The sequence below is a fragment of the Opisthocomus hoazin genome, chromosome 1, assembly GCF_030867145.1.
Source record: "Opisthocomus hoazin isolate bOpiHoa1 chromosome 1, bOpiHoa1.hap1, whole genome shotgun sequence".
NCBI lineage: Eukaryota > Metazoa > Chordata > Aves > Opisthocomiformes > Opisthocomidae > Opisthocomus > Opisthocomus hoazin.
The window spans coordinates 106,027,661-106,048,519 of NC_134414.1; the positions used below are offsets into that span (position 1 = coordinate 106,027,661).

The 20,859-nt window shown below is 38.0% G+C and overlaps 1 protein-coding gene across 2 annotated transcripts in view; it reads left to right on the forward strand.

Moving 5' to 3' along the window:
* Nucleotides 1-20,859, forward strand: part of KCNJ6 (potassium inwardly rectifying channel subfamily J member 6) — a 170,007-nt gene that overhangs the window by 29,526 nt on the left and 119,622 nt on the right. The window lies entirely within an intron of this gene.

Genomic DNA, 20,859 nt, shown 5'->3' on the forward strand with positions numbered 1-20,859 from the left:
GCCCCTATATTATGATGTGCATATCTGAAATTATTAATGTTTATTTTATTTCAGTGCAGTTTAGGGTGTCTTCACTTCTGCCTTTCCAAACATTTTTCAAAAATAATCCTTACTCCTGGAGCTAGCTTTGCAGAGTTGTGTGGGATTGCAGTGATGCAGATTGTACTCTGCTAGAACTTTTCTAGCCTGAGTTGCACTCCAAACACCCACAGATTTGCACTAGAAATTTTAGGCTTATAAATCTCAATGTAACTTTTCAAAGTGCGATGACAGAACCTATATCACTCACATGCTTTTATATATTAAACTGCTCTTAGCTGAAGCCAGGATCCTGAAGTCTCTCTCATTACCAGTGCTTTCTAGTAAGGTCACTGTAACTGAAAGCAGAATGGCTGGAGAAGCAGGTAATTTGTGTGCTTACTGTGGGAGGGAAGAAACAAGAAAAACAAAAGGAGCTATAGATTTCTGTGTAACCACAAAGGGGGAAAAAACCCAAAACCCTTTTTACTGTACCTTAGGGAGGCTTGTCACATCGTGTTTCAAAAACAGGAGTGTTCTCAAAAAAAAAAAAAAACACAACAGGAATGTACAAGGTTGAGCCTTCAGACTCCTGCTGAGCAATAATGGAAGTATAACTAATTAAGTGCCTGATCAAGGGCCCATTGAAGCCAAGCGAAAGCCTCCCACTGATTTCAATGGGCCTTGGATCACCTCAGAGTGCGTGGAGTGTAAATACGACTGCATTAAAACCATGACAAGCCAATGTCTGCTTTCAGTCGGGGCAGGCTGCATTATGCTGTGCCACACCAGAGGTGGCTCAAAGCTTCTCAGGAGCATTGCAGGGTCAATGCTCTTGAAACTGGAGAGCTTGAGCAAAGATACTCTTGGTATGAGAAGGGTAAATGGACAAAGCTGGTAGAGAGAGACCTTGGGGAAAGCTGTTGCTAGCCAAGCTTGCTGCTGCTCCTGCCGCTGGGTGGATGAAAGGGAAGAAATTAGTACTTCTGCAAGTTGTCTCTACTCAGCTGTGGTGAGACCACACCCAGAGTATGGTGTCCAGTTCTGGGCTCCTCAGTACAGGAGAGACGTGGACATACAGGAGTGAGTCCGGTGAAGGGCCACAAAGATGATTAAGGGACTGGAGCATCTCCTCTGTGAGGAAAGGCTGAGACAGCTGGGTCTGTTGAGCCTGGAGAAGAGATGGCTCAGGGGAGCATCTTATCAATATACATAAATACCTGAAGACAGGATGCCAAGAGGATGGAGCCAGGCTCTTTTCAGTATTGCCCAGTGACAGAGCACAACCTGAAATACAGAATGCTTTTTCTGAATATCAGGAAATGCTTTTTTATTGTGAGGGTGACTGAGAACTGGCACAGGTTGCCCTTGGAGGTTGTGGACGGTTCCATCCTTGGAGATATTCAAAAGCTACCTGGACATGGTCCTGGGCAACCAGCTCTGGGTGGTCCTGTTTGAGCAGTGTGTTGAACCAGATGACCTCCTGAGATGCCTTCCAGCCTCTACCATTCTGTGATTCTGTGATTCTGTGAATTTGCCCCCATATCCTCAGACATACCCATCTCAACTCAGCAGCACGAATTTCCAGAACTCTGGCTAGACCAAGTTGCTGGACAACAGTGATTTTGAAATTCACAATCGTCTACTTTTGCTGTGTACAAAGCCACTCCTGCACTCACCAATGACAGTGATCTTTCTGCCACACTATTCAGGTAGCACTTACTTGTTGTTTTGTAAGATGACTCTATAAGGGAAGGGCACTTCTTTTGTAATTTCTTTTAACTCAGACTTCTAACTGGTTTGGTGCTAAACTGTTTGTAGAGAATGGAAAATCTGTTATTGTTTTATATTAGTCCTTAGATTCCACAAATGCTTCTTTTCGATTCTTTGGCCGTTTATATATACTTAAGCTTAGTTCTTAGTGAACTAATGTTCTCCTCAATTTCCTAGTCTGGACTGACCTACAGCACGTTCTTCATATACGTGTTTCTGAGGTCACTCTCTAAAGGCTCTGACACAGGTGACTACAAAAGCTGACACACCAGTATCATAGGAAAAATAAACACCTAGTTTGAAAGGCTATTTGAAGTCCACATAGGAGCGTAGAGAATCAAACCTTTAACTTCCAGTGCTCTATGGTGTGTTATTCCTCTTACTTACATCTTGTTCAAAGTGCAAGTTCAAACTGTCTGGGAGCCTTCCTGCATGCACTGCTTCAGAGTAGCCACACCTTTTCCCTATCCCAAAACATGAATAAATAAAAGCGTACCCATGCAACACCTGTTTACTCCCTTGTATTCTGAGTCAGTAGATTAGATTTAGAGAAGAAATGTAGTGCAACATTAAAAAAAGTAAATGTAACATTAAAAAAAACCCACGTAACTCATTCATAAGCAGAAAACACAGAATGCAGTTCATTCTGGTCCTAATTCTGCAATCAACAAGAAAACTGCCACATGAGAAGCTATCCAGGCTGGAAAAATGTATCTTCTTTCCATTACTACAGTAATTATAAGCTGTAAAATTCATCCTCTTTTCCCACAAAAATGGGATTAGTAGGCAGAGCACAAGAATTTGTCAAAATAACTTACCAAGTCAGATCTGTTCTTGCACAAGCTAGTTTAAAGATATGGACTAAGCCAACTTTTAACACCCTCTTCAGCCTACTAGAAGAAGGAAGTTTAATTAGTAGACTCTGGTGCAATGGCATATATTTTAAATATCTGAAATGCTGGAACTCCACATGCCAGGCAAGTCAGATGTAATAATCTGTTCTCTGCTTCTAACCAAAATAAAAGCATATCCTCAGTTACAGTCAAAAAACAAAAATACAAGCAAACATACAAGAGCGCACATTAAGCAAGCTGGGAAAAAAATCAGCCTTCGCAATGACCAAGAAAAAAGAAAAAACAGACCCAGGGGTCAAACCATATCCTTATTTTTTCCATTCTTTAGTCTATCAATTGTTTAATGAATGGTATGGCTGAATCCAAAACCTGCCTTATAAACATACAGTATGTGCAGAAGACTAAACTGACCCTGACAGGAAAACAGATATGTCCAATAATAATGATCTTTACAGTATGGGTTCTAGGTAGAGGAAATAAGTGACTTCAGATTGTCATTGATTTTGTGGGTTTCACCTCCAGGTTAGCTCATAGCATTGCCTTAAATTTATTCAGATTAACTCCTTAGGTACTATTTTATGTATATTTTGTTTTTAATGAATGGCATACTCATAACTAATTCTGATAATCTTTTTTCTTGAAAAAGAAAGAAGTAAACACGAGGAAAAAAAGATGCAAAATCAAGAAAAGTCATAAAGAATAAAAATTTTTTAAAAAAAACCAGTAAGGATCTCCAGAAAAAAAAGGAAGAGACTTTCCTCTTTGCAGACAAGAAGCGACCTCTGTTCTGAGGTGATGCATCATAATGTTGCCCAAAGAAAAATTAGTATCTCATTTGGCAAAATGATGTACACTCGTAGGCTTAAAAAGACTGCACATAAAGTACTCTGAAACATGACGTCACCATTACCATTACCTTGCTATCACCAATGGAAATCCAATCTTATCTAGTAATGAACGAATCAATCCTTCCATTGCTCTGCACAAAGTGACAATGCAGTCTAGGTCTTGATATTATTAAGCAGGTGTTCATGTCACACAGATGATAAATAGGTAGGTAGGTAGGCTGACCAACTGATAGACAAATACATTCATAGATATACACATACATATATATGGCTTTCATTGTGAAGAAGCACATGACAAGAATCTTTACATTAGACCTGTGCTGCAGACAGTGGCTTTAGACACCACAAGCAAACCCCTGCTCTGTATTTAGGTAGATCCATTCAAGCTCAACATGGTCGATGCAAACCTCTCTCCTGAGCTTAGTTTCCGTGGGCAAGTAAAAAGAGAACCATAGCAACGAAGGAAGAGAAGAGATGCTAGCAAGAAAAGATTAAAAGAGCTGCATTTTTACTGTTGGTTCCACAGAAAGACACAGAGCAATTGTTCACAGTGACATGAAAACTATTCCCTTCAAAGACAGAAGAACTTTTCAAAAAATGTTCATTAAGCACCAAGAGTTCTTAAAAACCAGGTTCATTTACAAAAGAGTTCTCCCTAAGTCAGACAGGAAAACTGCACACAGGTAGTTTTTTAGATTCTCTTCAGATGCTTGTGCAATCTTATTTGTTTAAAAAAAAATCAAAACAACAAACTTGTCTAGATGAGTTCTAGCACTATGCTTCTGACTGCATCCAAAAAGAGAAAAGAAATAGTATCTTTTATGCCGTTATTTTCCCTTTTTCTGATTAGAAAACTGATGTAAGTTTTTTGGGATAGAAGACAAGTTTCAGTGTAATTGTCTTTGACTAAGCCTCATAAAAAATCAAAGATTTGGAAAAGGGAAGGTCCCTATTTTATCCAAATTGAATGATTTGTCCCTAATCCAAGTCAGTCCATTTATTTTTTAGACATAATTGAATATCTTAGGGCACTCATGGATAAGTTGTATACATTGGTTTCTGTTCTAGGCAGTTCAGATATTTGACTCAAAGCCTAAAAAGATTACTTCTGAGCAAAAGTAAAATAGATGTTTCAAAGGTCCATTTTACTTCTGAAATCTTTGCTTAGTAGGAAGTATTGCTGACATATGCTACTATTAAATTTTAATTTGTCCAACTTGAAAAAAATCAATATTTTAATATAATGATTTTTCAACAAGCAAGAAAAATACAGAACATGCCGTTGGGCAACTGATAAGGAATGACAAACACAGGAATTCAGAATACTATTTTGCTAATACACACCAAAGGGTAACAGCAAACATTTGTTGAGACTGTATCGTCATTTGTATTGGCTATTTTTACACCCCTTAAAGACACAACAATTTGTTGACATAGCTGTCATATCAGGATATCCTGTAACAGACTCATCCACTCTAACAAGAACACAGCTCTACAATATGATACTTCGTTTCACTTGGGACACATGAAGTTGTCACAGAGATGATACCTCTTACTACAAGTCCAGAAGTTACTTTCATAGCAGTAAAGAGATTGTCATGTAAATATAGCTGTTAGAATAAAATATGTAACACATACAGTGCAGCAATATCCTAAAAACTTCTCAAACAACATTTCAAAACCCTTTTTCAACACTGCCAGTACACAGTTGGTGGTACTTGCAGCATAGATTACAGCTCCCGTTTTGAAGAATTAGTAATTCTAGTACTAACAAGTAGCAATAACAACTCTTGCACAGTACTTATACATGGTCATTTGGAGTAGTTTAATCTATGTGTCTTTACTGTTTTCTAGAAAAAAAAAAATGAGGACGAGGTCTTTTAAGGTGTTTAGATGGTCAAAATACATAGATGTGTCCCACAAAGTGCTTTCAGAAGTGGCTGGACATCTACTCCCACTCATTTCTCACTGTCAGCATCTGCCTAGATGAAATTTCCTCCAGTCTCCATGTGTGCTCCTGACAGATCAATGATTTTTATAATTCAACACACCACTTCCCAGGCTAGCAGGGTGTGAAAGAACAGGGAAAAAACACCACAAACAGAAGGTAATAGAAGGTGCCTTTTCTGATCAGTGCAGCCCGCAAGGTTAAAGCAAAGTAACACCCTTATGAGCAGCCTCGAAGGAGTTAAATAATTCATAAAGACTGGCAGACTGATGAATAAATTCTCTGCAAGGATCTCAGCAATTCAATCTGGGGTACTCCTAAAAGGAGTTTTGGTATCTTCATGGGTTACAGTCTATTTGAAGAAGGTGATAAAAGGCAACAGAGGCCACAAAAAATCTCCCCTGTCTCACCTCCCGCTTTCAGTTTCCACTCCTGATAGACTGTACACATATTAACAGCTTTCTATGTCTTTCAAGGGTATGTATTTCTGGCAAGGACGCACTTTTCTGTCAAGGTTTACAGAACATTTTGTTCTGCACCATGTATACACATGCTGCTGGATCCTATTCCTATTATATATTCAAACACCACCGATATGACTGCCATCACACAATCTGTTATGAGCTGCCCCAGTGAGCAGAAAAAGTCCAAACTGTGATGTAAAAAAATAATTCACCCTTTACTAATTCTTATCCAGAATCAACTGGACTGGTCTTTCTGTACTGACAGGCACACTGTGGGTGAAAAACACTAAGGTATCTGTTTCCCCACCTCTCCTTATCCATTCTTTCATCCATCTGCACCTGCTCTTAATAACTTAATGGAGACTTGTCATTTCATGAATATCTATCCATAATGGAAGTATTCTATCAATACAAGTCCTCATGTCCTTCTCGATTGTGCCACCACAAAACAATTTCGGTGGCATTTAACCATCTGCTTAAACAGGTGTGCAATTGCTTTCCTGACTGGAGAGGTTTCACAGTATTACTACCTTAATTCATGATGAAGGCTGGCAAGCAGATGAATAGACTTTGTCAAAGATTCTAGACTACCAGTAATTTTCAGCTTAGCCAAAAATACTATACTTTATATAGTCAGCAGCAGGTCATGTCAGGAAGTACTGGAACAAGGGAACTTGAACTATTGCAGTAGAAGGGAGAAAACAGCAGTAAATTAATTTGTAAAAGGGATTAATTAATGTGTATCTTACATTAAACTGGTGCTCTCATTCGACTACTGAACAACTTTACTTGGGTATGGATAAAATGAAAAATCAAACATTTTTCAATGGTGACGTAACATCCAAGAGACATCCATTAAAAAAAGAATTACAATCCTTTCTAGTCAGAAGAGCTACACAGTGCATTATTCTTCAAGTCCTATCACATCCAGAGTAAGGAGGACATAACTTTATACTCTTCTTAAAAGACAGAGGACTGTAGCAAAATCAGAAACACGAAGAGCTGCACAGCAATAGAAAGTTGTGCAAGCAAGACTCTGTGCAATGGATTTAAATATAAATTGTTCCCTTATTAAAATTTTTATCCCATATCTAGAAACAGGTAACTTAACCAAATACGCCAAAGACAACTACTACTCTAGAGCTGAAATTGTGCCCTGGGAGTAAACACGTTGACTGTTGTGGCTTACCAAGACCTTCAGGGATGACACTTAAGCTTAAGGAATCACAGAACAGTCACCATTTGAGCCACTAAAAGTCCATATTCTGCATCATCTCTGGGTAATTCTTTGAGAAGCAGAAGCCACAAATTCTTGTGGAACTGTCCCATGTGAATTCTCCACTGCCTAGGAATAAGTTCAGTCCAAGCAATGGCTCCTTCACAGCTGACAATTTTCAGAAAAATTCCAATGAATTAATGTGATTGAAACTTCTAACCACTCTGATAGATGTGGTTGAAACTGATCTCAAAACTGTTGAAATGTTGCTAGAAGAAAAAGGCACCGCAGCCACAACAAACTTGTTTCAATAGGAAATCAGAATAAAAAAGAATGATAGCCCTGGGGTCATTTATAAATATATTTTATTTTAAAATGGCTCAATTGAAAAGAAAAAAATACCCATAGAAATTGGCATAGAAAAAGGTCTTAACATCAATGTCTCCAAATAGAAGAAATTAACATTTTTTTCAGTCACATCAAATACTAATCTTTGCTGTACTGTCTCCATTACAGTGCAAAGAAGAACTCACCAGTTTAAATTTTCCTTCAGCCTTGCCAGAAAAGACCAGTGATTCATCCAACTAACTGCCATTGTTATGGTTGGGGGAAAAAAAAAAAAAAGAAAAAGAAATTACTTGGGTGCACATGTCCACTGAATCTATTTGAAACTGAACATTGTCTCATTTCTGGAGTAATTTTATTCAGCTTGCTTCCCTATTAAGCTGTTCTCACACCCTTCCATCAAACAAGTGGAAGCATCTTGGACCTTCAAGGTCTAAAGCTAAACTCCAAAAGCTCAGTTCTTTCATCTTTTGCTCAAACACCGTGCACTAACCCGTCAAACAGCATCCAGTCTCCTGAGCTAGATGTGAATAGGCTGGTACCCCTCACACAGCACATCTCACATGAATAGTTGTTCAAGACCCAAACACAGTACAGCCATGTTAGCACAGCACTATGTCTGAGATAAAAAACTCTGCTTCTCAGCAGGCTGACTGGCTCGGCTGGGAGACCCTGCCATGCCGACACAATCTTTCTCTCTCTCTGATCTCCAAAATGGGGCTGTGCCATACTGTGCAACCCTCCTCTCTTTGTAGAATTCATGTGGGTTTCTCCAGCCTTTCCATGCCTTAGAGCTCCTTCAAGCATTTCTCCCCCCACACTGTATTTCCTCTCCCCTATCTGGCATTATCCCCTCGTTGTCCCCCTCTCCCCTACTCAAGCAGCACGAGCTGATTCTGCTGAAGATGGGTGATTTCCTTAGGGCTAAATACAGAAAGCCAAATTCTGATGATTCTTCCCACAGAAAGCAGCCCTGCTAATCTCTTGAGGAGTAAAGTGCCACTCAATGTGGCTATGCTTGGTAGAATAGGCCCTGAAGAAGAAGCTCAAGATTTTAGCTATATCACTGAAATCAGGAGCAGCAGCAAGAAGGAAAAGAGTGGTGAATGAAAATCTGTATATTTCAAATAGAACATATTCTGTAAATCAGAGACCTTCAGATTCAGAGAATAACAAGAAACTGAAGTTTAAATCATGATGCATTTCAGAAAAATATACACCCAAAACACAGAGAGTGCCATATTTGGCTGTGCATCTACCAAGAAAGAGTCCAGAGGTAAGACAGGGTGGGGAATAGGTAGATGGTTTGTGGCACTTGTTGATTTCTCTGATCTAGCTCAGAGTTCTAGCATGACTTTCACTAATGGAGATACTGTGCATAACTTCTGTAGTATTGTGTACCGTATAGTGCTAGGCAGAATGAAGAAAGGATTTTAAATCATAATAAGAAAAGTTGTGCTGAAGAGTACAGCCCAGGAATCTCAAAGTAGTAAGACAGCTTTTATTCACGAAAGAATTACAGTGAGGTGTTTCTCTTTTCAAATAAGGAAGTATAAGTTAATTCTAAAGAGATGGGGTTAAATACCATGTATGCATTTTCTGGATGTGGAGCTGTGATGTGGTAAACCCATTAGTTCTTGACTACTGTTAATTATGTGTTTGGATATGCCAAAGTAATTTTCTGGACTAGTTTATTAACATGGTAATAATTTCTTTTTCCTTGAATCTAAAATTCCCCTAAGATTACAAAAGAAGTGATTTGAGAAATTATGTGACCTTGTGGATAAGGACAAATAGAACCAATAAACAACCAAAAAAAAACCAAACCAACCCAAACCACCCAAAAAAACCCCTCCTAAGTAGAAAATTTAAAATTATCCAAAGGTGCTACAGGTCTCAGGCCTATCTGATAATGTAAGAAAAACTTCTCCTTCAGAGACCTGAGCAGCACAAAACAAAAGCTAATTACCATCTGACAGCTTTTTCTCTGTATGAAGAATTGTTAGCTTCTAATGGGCAGGTGTCCACATTAGAAAAAACATTAATTAGTACCCATGTTGGCAGGCTCAGCTGAGAAAAACATGACTAAATGAGCATGGAAAATGAAGTGCCTTCTGTGGTGATAATTGCATGTACCCACATTTATTGTAATTTGGGATGTGATTTTCCCTTTGGATCTGAATCACTGAAAGGGTCTAGTTGTTGTGAAAACATCCAGGGATAATGACTCTATTAAAATACTTGGGGCCTAATTTCCAAAGGTATTCATCACCCACACCTTTAATGGATCAGAAAACTTTTGGTAGTTTGGAAAATTTGGACATTCATCATAATTTCAGTGCAAAAACTGCCAAATAAGAGTTATGACAAAGTCACAAAGTAGCAGTGACTGTCAATACAATGAAAAGCAACACCATACTTTAAAAGAATGGATTTCATAAAAATGAGAAAGGCAGAGAAGTGTGAGAGGGAAAATGTTTTGGTTTCTATCATTTCACATTAAGAAAAAAAAAAGCAGGTAAGTCCTGGGAATTACACACATCCACAACTTCCTTCAGTAGCAGAAACACAAATTTACATAGTATATTAAAACTGAATTATAAAGTTTCTAGAAAAGTTGAAGGTAAATTGTATTTTTCACAACGATAGATTATAAGCAAGTGTGAAATTTTATGGAAAAGGCTGGGGTGATTTAATCGGATCCTCAAAAGTATTGGATGCAGCCATTCACAAGGGGCTGGACCCCAAGGCTGTAACACTGAAATGCCATTCTGGGGTCCAATACACTGTGGGTCCATCTGCAAAAAAGACCAACACCTGTAACCTGGGAAGTTCTCGGTCGTTCTGGTGATGTTCCATAAACCTCATTTATGTGACCAGTTGCAGAAACAATTACACGTGTAAAGCCCTAACAAGTTATTTTCCCCTCATGTAAGTGTTTGGAGTGCCTGTTTTAAGTTTTCCAGTTGTTATTATAATCACTAAGGTAAACATCATGTTCTTTTGACTTGCTTGATATGAAACCCTTTGTAGCCATGATTCACACCAGCTTGCATCAAATTAGTAATTACACAGCAATCCATTTAACAAAGTGAAAATCATTTTGAGCTGGGGAATTGCATCATCAGGGTTAATTTCAGAGGGTGGACAGAAACATGAAGATATCTTGGTACTACTGTGTACTCAGAAAAAGAAAAGGATAATTGATTTCTCTCCAGTAGAATGCAAACCAAGGTACTCACTTCAATATGGAGCTTTTCAAATACAACAGAAGAGCCTCGAAGGAAGTCAGAGCCTTAAGCCCTGACCCTGCACTGAGACACCTCTGCCTAGACTGAGCCTACCTGTGGTCTAACCATATCCAGCAGAGCTTCATAAGGGTGTGTAACAGCTCTGCCTGTACCTAATTTCACAATCGGGGCATATATGCCCATGTTGCATTGTATTCTCCAGGCTTCTGCAGCTGCAGTTCCTCTGGAAAGAAACAGAAAAACAGAAGGAGATGAAAAAGAGCCCATAAAGTTGCACATCAAGGCTTTGCAAAGCAGAACGAGCTGTTCCATTGGATGGTTAAGGAAGCCTGGAACTGATCTGTTGTAGTACAAATGACTAGAAGTAGAGCTTTATTTTTCTAAAAACAACAAACAAAATTAATATAAACTAAAAGATATTAAGAAACAACAAAACATCTCACCTAAATCTTGTTCCCATTTTCTGTGAATGAAGATTAATTTAGCCTGAAATTACCTAGAGTTTTCTGAAGTGTTAAGCATTTAATTATTATACAGCAGACATCAAAATCAAGTCAAGCTACAAAACTCAGAAGATTTTTATGTATCTGTCTCATCTATTTTGAACAGTGGTAGAATGCTTATGTTAATAAGGCAGTATGGGAACTCTCATGTGCTTATCTTTTTAATAACCAGGTTTGCACATAACTGAATGAAAGTAGGGCATAATCTTGAATTTGGGGAGGAGAAAAGACACCATTAAAATAGGAAATAGGGATGTTTTTAAAGCTGGAGAAAATAATATTTAAATGCTTCTTCTGACTGCATTTATTCTTGATTAAAATTTCACAAAACAGCTCTTTAGGAAATATGTCTGTAATTCTGAGTAATAACAAAATTCCTCATAATTTTAAAATGTGGGAGATAATGAAATTAAACAGATAACTGTAATGTTTTTTTTGTTAAAAATGTAACCATTGTTAACCACAAGTAAATAAAGAGTGACACCCAAAAAACCCTGAATCAGAATAATATAACCAGAATATTCACAGAACAAACTTAGAGACTTATGACTTCTATACCATCCAGTGCAGGACTGTGCAGCTATATCGAACTTATCAGAAGCTGTCCTGCCTCTTAAAGTGGAGACACTACAGTCATGCCAGTGCATTCCAGGGCCAAGCTGATGAGCTCCACCAGCAGTGTTACGATGACGCAGCTTCCCAGACTAGCCCCTCCACGGGCATGCAGCTCTATTAGCTCACGTCAGCAGCAGACAGGAGGTCTCTGCACTGTGACCAGTGTACTGAGAAGACTTGTCCTAAGTTTACAGGTAAATGCACTCAAAGTGACAGAAACCAAGAAGGATTCTTAGCTGATAATCAATTTGTGTTTGATGTGCAATAAAGCTGATGCTCTTGTGAGTCTGAGCTGACTGTGTTAGCGCAGCTCTGGGGCAAGGGAAGCACCTCGCTCTTTCATACCCAGGCTGGACCTGAGCATACTCCTTCCCTCTGCTCTCTCTATATTGTTGTACAAGGTGTTCATCCTCACCGGGAGCCTTTAGGCTGCCCATAGGCAGCTCCAGAAGTTGTTGTCTACCGTACTGCTGCTTCTAGTTGGATGCATGGAAGCATCTCAGACAAGAGGGAAGGGTGGTTAAAAGAGTCAAAAATGGTGGAGGAAAAGACAGAGCTGTGTAACGTGGAAGGAGCGGGGACTCCTTTCAAGCAGTAGTGAGGAAAGGGTGTACTATGCAGGAGTTTAGAGTGCTCAGGAAAGAGCAATCACATAGGAAAGCAACGGACAGGCTTCTTAGAGACACCAAGGTACAGTGGAGGAGCCTAGAAGATATATCTGATAGTGGTAATATCATTACAGTTTGATATCTTTGTAATGGAATAAAATGTTTCATCCCATCCCATCTCTAACAGAGCACATATTTTTCCCTTTAGAAGCTAATAGCTATTAGTATTTTATTACTATTAACAGATTAAAAGCAACAGAAATGGCTAGATCCATGAGCTGACCTTTTATCACTAGCATCATATATATGTATTATTTTGGGCTAGTTAAACTTAGAGAGAACTCAGGCTAGTACATTTTGAAACCTCTCCATCATATGGCACTGTGTACAAAGTTCACTGTGTATAAAGTGCAATCAGCTGTGCTATAGAGGAACACATAGATTTCCCGTGTCTGACTTGTAAATCTTTAGTGTGATTCACACAGAGTTTGTCTGGATATTCTAGTTAAAATGGATTCAAATCCCCAAGACACAATACAGATGTCTACATGACACAACACAAGACATGTCTAGGTAAAATGCTAACTGAAGTACTAGCGGCACAGTTACATCAGTGCAAGACTCTTGCAGACTAATTTACTTGTTGACAGTTATTGTTCTTTTAGAGGCTGCTTGGGGATCTCTAGGCAACATTGCACTGTGCCGAGCCAGCATTCCCTTACAGAAAACATCCTTTGGTTTTAGTCTGAAGTAATAAACATGAATGCTATCTCTAGCCTCAGCCGACAATGAGACAAAGTCTCCTAGAGCAGTCAGAACCCTTTGTCAGTTTGATCTAAGTACCAGAAGAATGGCAGGAGTGATGGTACAGTGATTTTCACCCTCGTTTGCATTTTTATTAATAAACTTTTTACACTTGTGTGTCATTTATGGTCACATATAATATAATATGTTGTACATATCATTAAAATAAGAATATCACCACAGCATCAAAAGACTTGGTGTGATGCTATGATTGAGCCTGTGCAGTTGAAGCAGTAGACAGTCCCTGCCTCAAAGGTATGTGGTCTATTTAGACAAGATAGATAGTACGTGTGGGTTTGAGGGGTAGAGAGGGAGGCATGTGCAATGTGATAGCAACAAACAGCGTGCTACTTTCACAAACGTTCTTTTTGGAAGTGTGGGAGAGTGTGAAGAGAGGGAGAAGTAAGGTTAGTTATAAAGTTAGATGGAGAGAAAAAGGAAGGGAGAGAGCGTTTTAGGAAAGGTGATGGGCCGGATAAGACAAGAGAGAACAAGAAGAAACAGCACGTGGGCATGAGGAGAAGGGGAGCTGAAGGGTAGGAGCAAACCTTTAGCAGAGAGGAAAGATAATCAATACCACAGCAATTTCACAGCAAAGGGACTTCATACCCTCTGTCTTCAGCCATATAACAAGTAAGTAAATAGACTGATTTAGTCACATCAGCTGTATTTCTAACAAGTTGAGCACTTCCAGCAGCAATTCATCTACTTAAGACACCCTTATTAGGGTAGGCTGACATGCTTCTGAAGGTCCTGGTTTCCTTCTGTTGATGCTACTGGAAGTGTAAATAACTTGCTTAGCCTGTACATCCAAATTTTTAGTCAACTGAACTTAGGTGACATGAACCCCAATCCATATGTCTGAAGGTCCAAATTTTGACTGTTTCTGTTGCAGCTCCTATTATTATCTTCATTAGCTCTGAAAAGCTGGCAGACCGAAGACCAGAGTTGTGACTTTGTGCATTTGAAGAAAGGAGGAGTTTCACCCTGAGGTGGAAAGGTCACTGATAATAAAGTAATCATACGGAAAGTACTACAGTCTCATTTCCTGGTTTTTCTCTGTGGAAGACACCAACTTGAGAATGAAGCTTCAGTTCTTAAATTCAGAAAGGCTGGTTTAGACTAGCATTTCTCTTCTTTAGTGCATTTGCAGTTCAGCTGAAAAAGATCTGTGTAAGCTAGCCTGAATAACAGCATAAGCAACCAAAAGTTCATTTTTCTCTTAGCGAATAGTAAATGGGAGGTATTTTCAGGTATTTTTCAGTTGGACAGGGAGGTATTTTCATTATTAGCATTTTAGCATCATCTGACATGTTACTGGTTCTTTTTCAGCGCATCTGCTTTTGAAGACTTTTTAAAAATAGATTTAACAATTACAGGCTGCTAAAATCAGAAACTGTGTGAGATACTTTGGTATTATTCAGTCAGAGCCAAATGTGACACTGAAGACAGTTCTTGTTTAAGAACCTTCATTGAATGAACATGATCATAGCACAAAAAAAAGAAAAATGTCAGTTCCCCTAGTTGTATGTTCACTATTTAAGTCTCACAAAGTTCCTGAGGAAATAGATTCAGTTTTGAAATGTTTGATCTGTTCTATTCAGTTATGAGCTACTTTTTACAATGCATCAAGGCAAGTAATAAACAAAACATACTTTACTAGATCATTATTCTCGTAAATAGTTGAAATAATGGTTTCTAGATTAGTTCAGACATGCTTCTACCTATAATTTCTCATGTGAAATCCCAAGTCTATAAACATTCTTTTGGTGCTTCTTACTGAAATCTGGAATTTAACGCTATAAGAATACAACCAACCAGTTGAGAGTTTCCCTTTGGGGGGCACAGCAGCAATGAGTTCATGAAAAACTAATCTTACACATTATTAACAACTGAAAAGACTGTATAAGCATTTTTAAGTCTTTTTCTATAGTGAATCTCCTCTTTTGGGGTTCTACCAACTTTTTAAAATAGGATAGCTGCTGTTATCTCAAGATAACTTACATTTATTCTAGTACGATTCAGAATGTATTCACGAATTATACCCTAAAAAGGAAAATAGCAGTTTCTTGTGAGTATGATCAAAAGGTCTTTAAATTGGTAAGAATATTTCCACTGATTATAGAGCTTTTCACCATGTATTAATTGTACACGGCCACCCTACCTGCAGTCTGGAGATTTAGATGACAAAGCATATGTAAGATTATCCACTCTGTCTTGAAGACTGGTTGCTGAGATGTAGTTTACACTGGTTTGTCCAGTGCAGTTTTAAGAGCCCTAAGTAAAAATCTTTCCAACCTTTTTACTACAGCATCACTACATCACTTTGTTGTCAGGATTTTCTTCTTGGTTTTCAGCTTATACTTACACTTGCTTGGTTTCACAATGTGGGCTAGAAATGTTGTAGACTTAAAGACTTAAATACTCAATTGCAATTACCTTCATCCATAAGTTGTTAGAACACCCAAGCTGAGCTTCTCAAAAGCGAGCAGTACAAATAGTTCATTGGCTGTCAAAGTACAGAAGTGGAAGCTCTCCTAGTGTTTAGTTAACCCAGCTCATTATTTTAGAAGACGCATTTTTATTGGGATCTGAGGGAATCAAATAAATCTTCAGACATTCTGTAGGGTCTTTGTAATGCAAGATGAAAATTAAGCTGATATACTTCACCCTCTAGAGCAAAGAAACTAAGAAAATATACCTGGCTTTAATCATGTAATAATACCACAACATTACTTAACTCCCGCCTTTGGTCCTTTAGATACCCAAAATATGTCTTTATTAAGCTATAACTGTGTAATGCTCCCGTTGGTTCCTTAATGGCCAATTCATATTAATGCTTAAGTGACTCTTCCACTGTTGACAGCAGAAACAAGAAGTATTTAACAGCATAAAAATGTAAAACAGACTTGTTAATAAAATAATCTGCATCTTCTGGCAACATTGCCACAAGAAATTAAGGATATTTAAATGCCTGTAGTTCTGAGGTTTGCTGCCAAAAGTAGGATTTTGTAATATTTCTTTAGATTTGTGTTCTCTGCAATAAATTTTAATATTTTAAATATGTTCTTTAGGTTATTTTAGAAAAACTGAAAACCTGAGACTTATTACATCTTAGATCTTACTTAAAATGCCAAAAAGATAAAGTCTTTCTCTCTCTCCTTTTCTTTTTTTTCTTTTCATAGATATGAATATTCTCTCTCCTGCAAACTCTCAGATAATTTTTTCTCTTTATCTTGTTCAGACAATTTTTTATTTATTTGTGTTCTGGTAGGTGCAAGTACATTAAGAAATGTTTATACACACTCAGCAGCGGTCAGTAACATTTATTTATGCTGCTTCTGTTTCTAGAAAGATTTCCTACCCTCAGAACCACCACATGCCATCCCCAGTGTTTAATACGTGAGTGTTTGTTCCTCCTAGTTAGAGAATGACAAAGTATATGTAATAGATTTAATACACGACTTTGTGAGATTTTTATCTTGTGTCTGAGGGGAGCTGACAAGGTTCTCTAGAATTGCTGCTTGACTTTCTGCCTGGAAAAAAACAGAAATTTTTCCATACATATTTCACAGACCAAGTGTGAATGATGAGTAAGTTAACTAAAAACTATGAGAAATGTAAAAATTATATTCTAGAACCCAGAGAAATAAATTCAGTTTCTCCTGCTCTTAATGCAAATTTCCTCCATGTAAGGCATCTCAGAGCTACTGAGAGTGCTTTATGACATCTGAACACATTAATGAGCATACTCACCCCTACTGCTTGATAATTCTAGTGAACCCAGCTAAGGTACACCCTCAGTGAACTCTGCTCACTCAATCTATTCAAAAACTGTATTTTAAGCTCATTCCAACTGATGCAAATTGAAATCGTCTCTGGTGCCAAGCAGAGGATAGTCCTCTTAGGAGTGTTCTTAGCCATTCAAATGCTGAGACCACTGCAAGGGAACGCAGATTACTTGTTAATATTCTCACCTTTAAAGCTGAGAATGAAGCCAATTTGCTTGAGATCACACTGTGCCGGTTCCTGCACAAATACAGTCGTTACAGTCCCCACCCCAAGAGTTAATTCTAGGAGACATGACAAAACAGGTGGTTGAGACCAAGAACCTTTCTTGGAATGGGCAAGAAAGAATAACAAAAATCAACAAGTTTTACACTATATTTTAGCTTTGGGTCAGGAGGCATGAAAAGCAACTCACATAAATATAAGCAGAACTTACATGAAGCTTGAATTTTAGTAATAGTAAAATAATGCAGTAACATAGCACATCTCATTGTTAGAGGTCCTAAAGATGGGCTATTAAGCTATTTTGTTGCCTTTGTTGGATATATGTCCAAATAGAATTGGAAGTTCATATGGCATTTTTCTAAAGGAAGAGCTCCAACTCCTTCCAGCAATCGCTCTTCACCTAGAATAAGCAATGCTTTTGAGAGCTGAATGTAGGCTATTGGTAAAATGAATAACATAATGAGTGCTGCATTTGCCTACACACCATTGCCTAACAACCTGTATCTAATTCATTACTGTAAAGCATTTGAGGATGTCATGAGTATGAAAGAAACTATCTAAAATGAAATTCTATTATTCCCATTTAATAGTGTTTCAAACATAACACCATTTCCATGTAGTTGAAAAGTAATTTAAGATATCCCAAGATAGATTACTCTAAGCTAAAATTTCAAAAAGGTTCTTCTGTGCTTCTTTCTCATTGAATTTGCATTTAGTGATTGAATAACTATTACCTTAAAGGATATATCAATGAAATTACTAGAGATTTTCTACCGAATTACTTTCAAAAGTAACAAAGCTTCACAAAAAGTAAGTGTAATGGATATTATGTATTTGAGTTTTGATCTATAGCTCAGCTTTTACAGGACTGACAAAATACTATTAGAAATTTTAGCCAAAGTTCTAGATTAATTCAATAGATTCCTAGCATGTAGGTGCACCTCTGCACTCACAAAGTGGCAAAAGTACAGGAGAAGTTTCAGTACAGGAGAAGTTTCAGCTGTGCAGTAAACAAACAAACCAAAGATAAAGATCGCATGAATTTGTGCCAACTGAAGCTAACCGCCACTGAAGACAAAGTTACAGCAGGTGCCCATGGTCCTTCCATTAGGAAAATTACAAGAAGATCATGCACTCTCTTGCCCAGTATTTTTTCCTCGTAGGACAAGTGACCTAGGTACTCCCTGTTTTGATTCCCATCTGGAATCTGATGCAATCTTCACTCTCTGTTCATGCATGACACTGAAAATGTTAAGTCTGCACTGCCTTGTTGACACTATTGACATCTCCTGTGTGCCCTCTGACAGAACCTATGGCAGACTGTGCAGCATGGGAAGTCAGGCAAGGAGAGCTTTATACAAAGATGCCTGATTTTCTTTGGCTGAGAAGTGGAAGAATGAAGTGCAGGCCACACTTTCTGTGTTGGCACTTAGAGCTATTGGAAAACTACATTCATATACTGCCCTATTGAGAAACTACATTCATACAAGAGTACCTTTATCTTCTCAAGAAGGAAGATCAGAACTTCAGTAGTCCTGGTCATTTCTCATAGGAAAAGCAAACCAAATTATTTTGATATTTTCAAATGCATCAATTAGATTAATCTTGTCTGCCATTTCATGTTGGCTCTCTAATAGGGAAATTCACACAGGTGACGGTATTGTAAGTCCAAGAACCTTATCATTCTTCTTTAACATGCTATACCCAAACTGCTGCAGTGAAGATACACAGTCTCTTTACACGTAAATGTTTCTGTGCTTATCTGTCAGAGGTCTCTAGACATTACTGGAGAAAAAATAACATTCTGTTAGTGCTTGCCTTTACCAGTTTCTTCAAAACAAATATTTGATCATTAGCAGAACTCAGAGGCTCAAAAACTTATAACCTTCTCCTTATTAATACTTTCACTTTAAAAGGAAATGACATTCTAGTCTCCTACGTCCTTATGATAGACCTCATCATTAGTAAAAAGTATTTAATAATATGCAAGAGCAAAGTATTAATATTTAAAATCACAGGCTGTTATTAGTCTAATAAATCTAACCTTCCATCTTCAGGGCTCAACATTGATTTTCCCCAACTGTTCGTTCCTGATAAACTATAAGTTCGCTAGTGGAAGGCGGTGTTTTAAGGTCACATCATAAAGCAACATGGACAAAAATTATTGATGATTTTCGCAGTGCTGACTATTAATACCATTCAAGAAATTGCCATACATGACCCTTTTTTTTTTTTAAACTGGCACTCGTGCTATTTCATTCTTCCTCCTTGTTTTATTTCATAGTAGTGCATGAATCTGATGCTGAATGCTACATTATTAGCATGGCTTAGGGCATTAACCTCACCACAGATTCAGGACATAACCTTAAACCTTTCTCTTAATATGAAATGTTCTAAGGGATATGCATATAATTCTGAAGCAGTATCTACTCATTTCATGCATTCCAATATTTCCTATTATTATGAAATACGAGCTGTTGTTAGCAGAAATATAGCATTCTGAAGTGCAATAGCATATTTGGTATAGAAAAACGTTTCTTTTAGATTTTTTGCACACGCTAGAAGCCAGTACTGGGATAAGATGGAGATGGATAGACCTCACCTCCTCTCTAGTCATGAGATGATCCCACTCTTTTAAATAAAGCAGAAGGGGTGGCTCTTGTGACAGCCTGACACCTCTGCAGCAGGTTCTGCTCATGTGATAGCCAAGTAGCATTGGAAAACTATGTATGTAGACTATGTAAGACTATGCCCCTGTAAAGGTGAGAGTAGCCCCATCACGTCTTCTCAAAACCAGTTAGTTAGAGTTTAAAGGCCTTTGAAGGGCTGAATGTTTTGATTTAGCCCAAACTCTGGCTCTGAAATCAGGAGATGGGACTCAGAATTCATTGCTCTGGCTGAGGCATCATTCAGGGCATTGGACCCTGTTAAGGAGAATTTCACCAAATCCAAGGGCCTTCAGTGACCAAGACTGCTGTCAAAACAGGCTTAGTTACAACAGCTACAACAAGTGTCTGAAATTGCAAAACAAAATTACATGAAGAAATAATGCCAAAAACAAAAGACATAGACAAGCAGGTTTGATTGGTAGTCCTTCATGTATCACAGGGAGAAATGAAACAATACTTCAGATAGTTCATCTCAGTGTCAGACCCAGTACCATGCAACTAGCTCCAACTTCCATACGGAAGTTATTTATTTCTAAATAAGTGCTTTCTTTCCTTCAGTGTATCTGTGCTATGGGATGGTCATTTTCATATCTTCTGTCAGGAAGTCCTAGCATACATGCAAATTTTAGTGCAGAGCACAAAACAGGGGGATTTCCTCCTCCGTTATCACTTCGATTGAATAACTTCAGTTACTCTAACTACATACACATATACACACACACAGAAAAAATAAAAATGTTAACACAGTCCAGAGACGACAAGAAAAAAGCCCCCAGAGGTGCAAGCTATTTAGGAGTAAAGTTAAATCCCTAAATAAAATAGAAATATATAAAGGATTAATGTCCTTTCATCACATTGCCACTTGCCCTCAAGTGTATTTATATTTTTATATATATTTTTATATATATATATATATGTTTGTTTTTTAT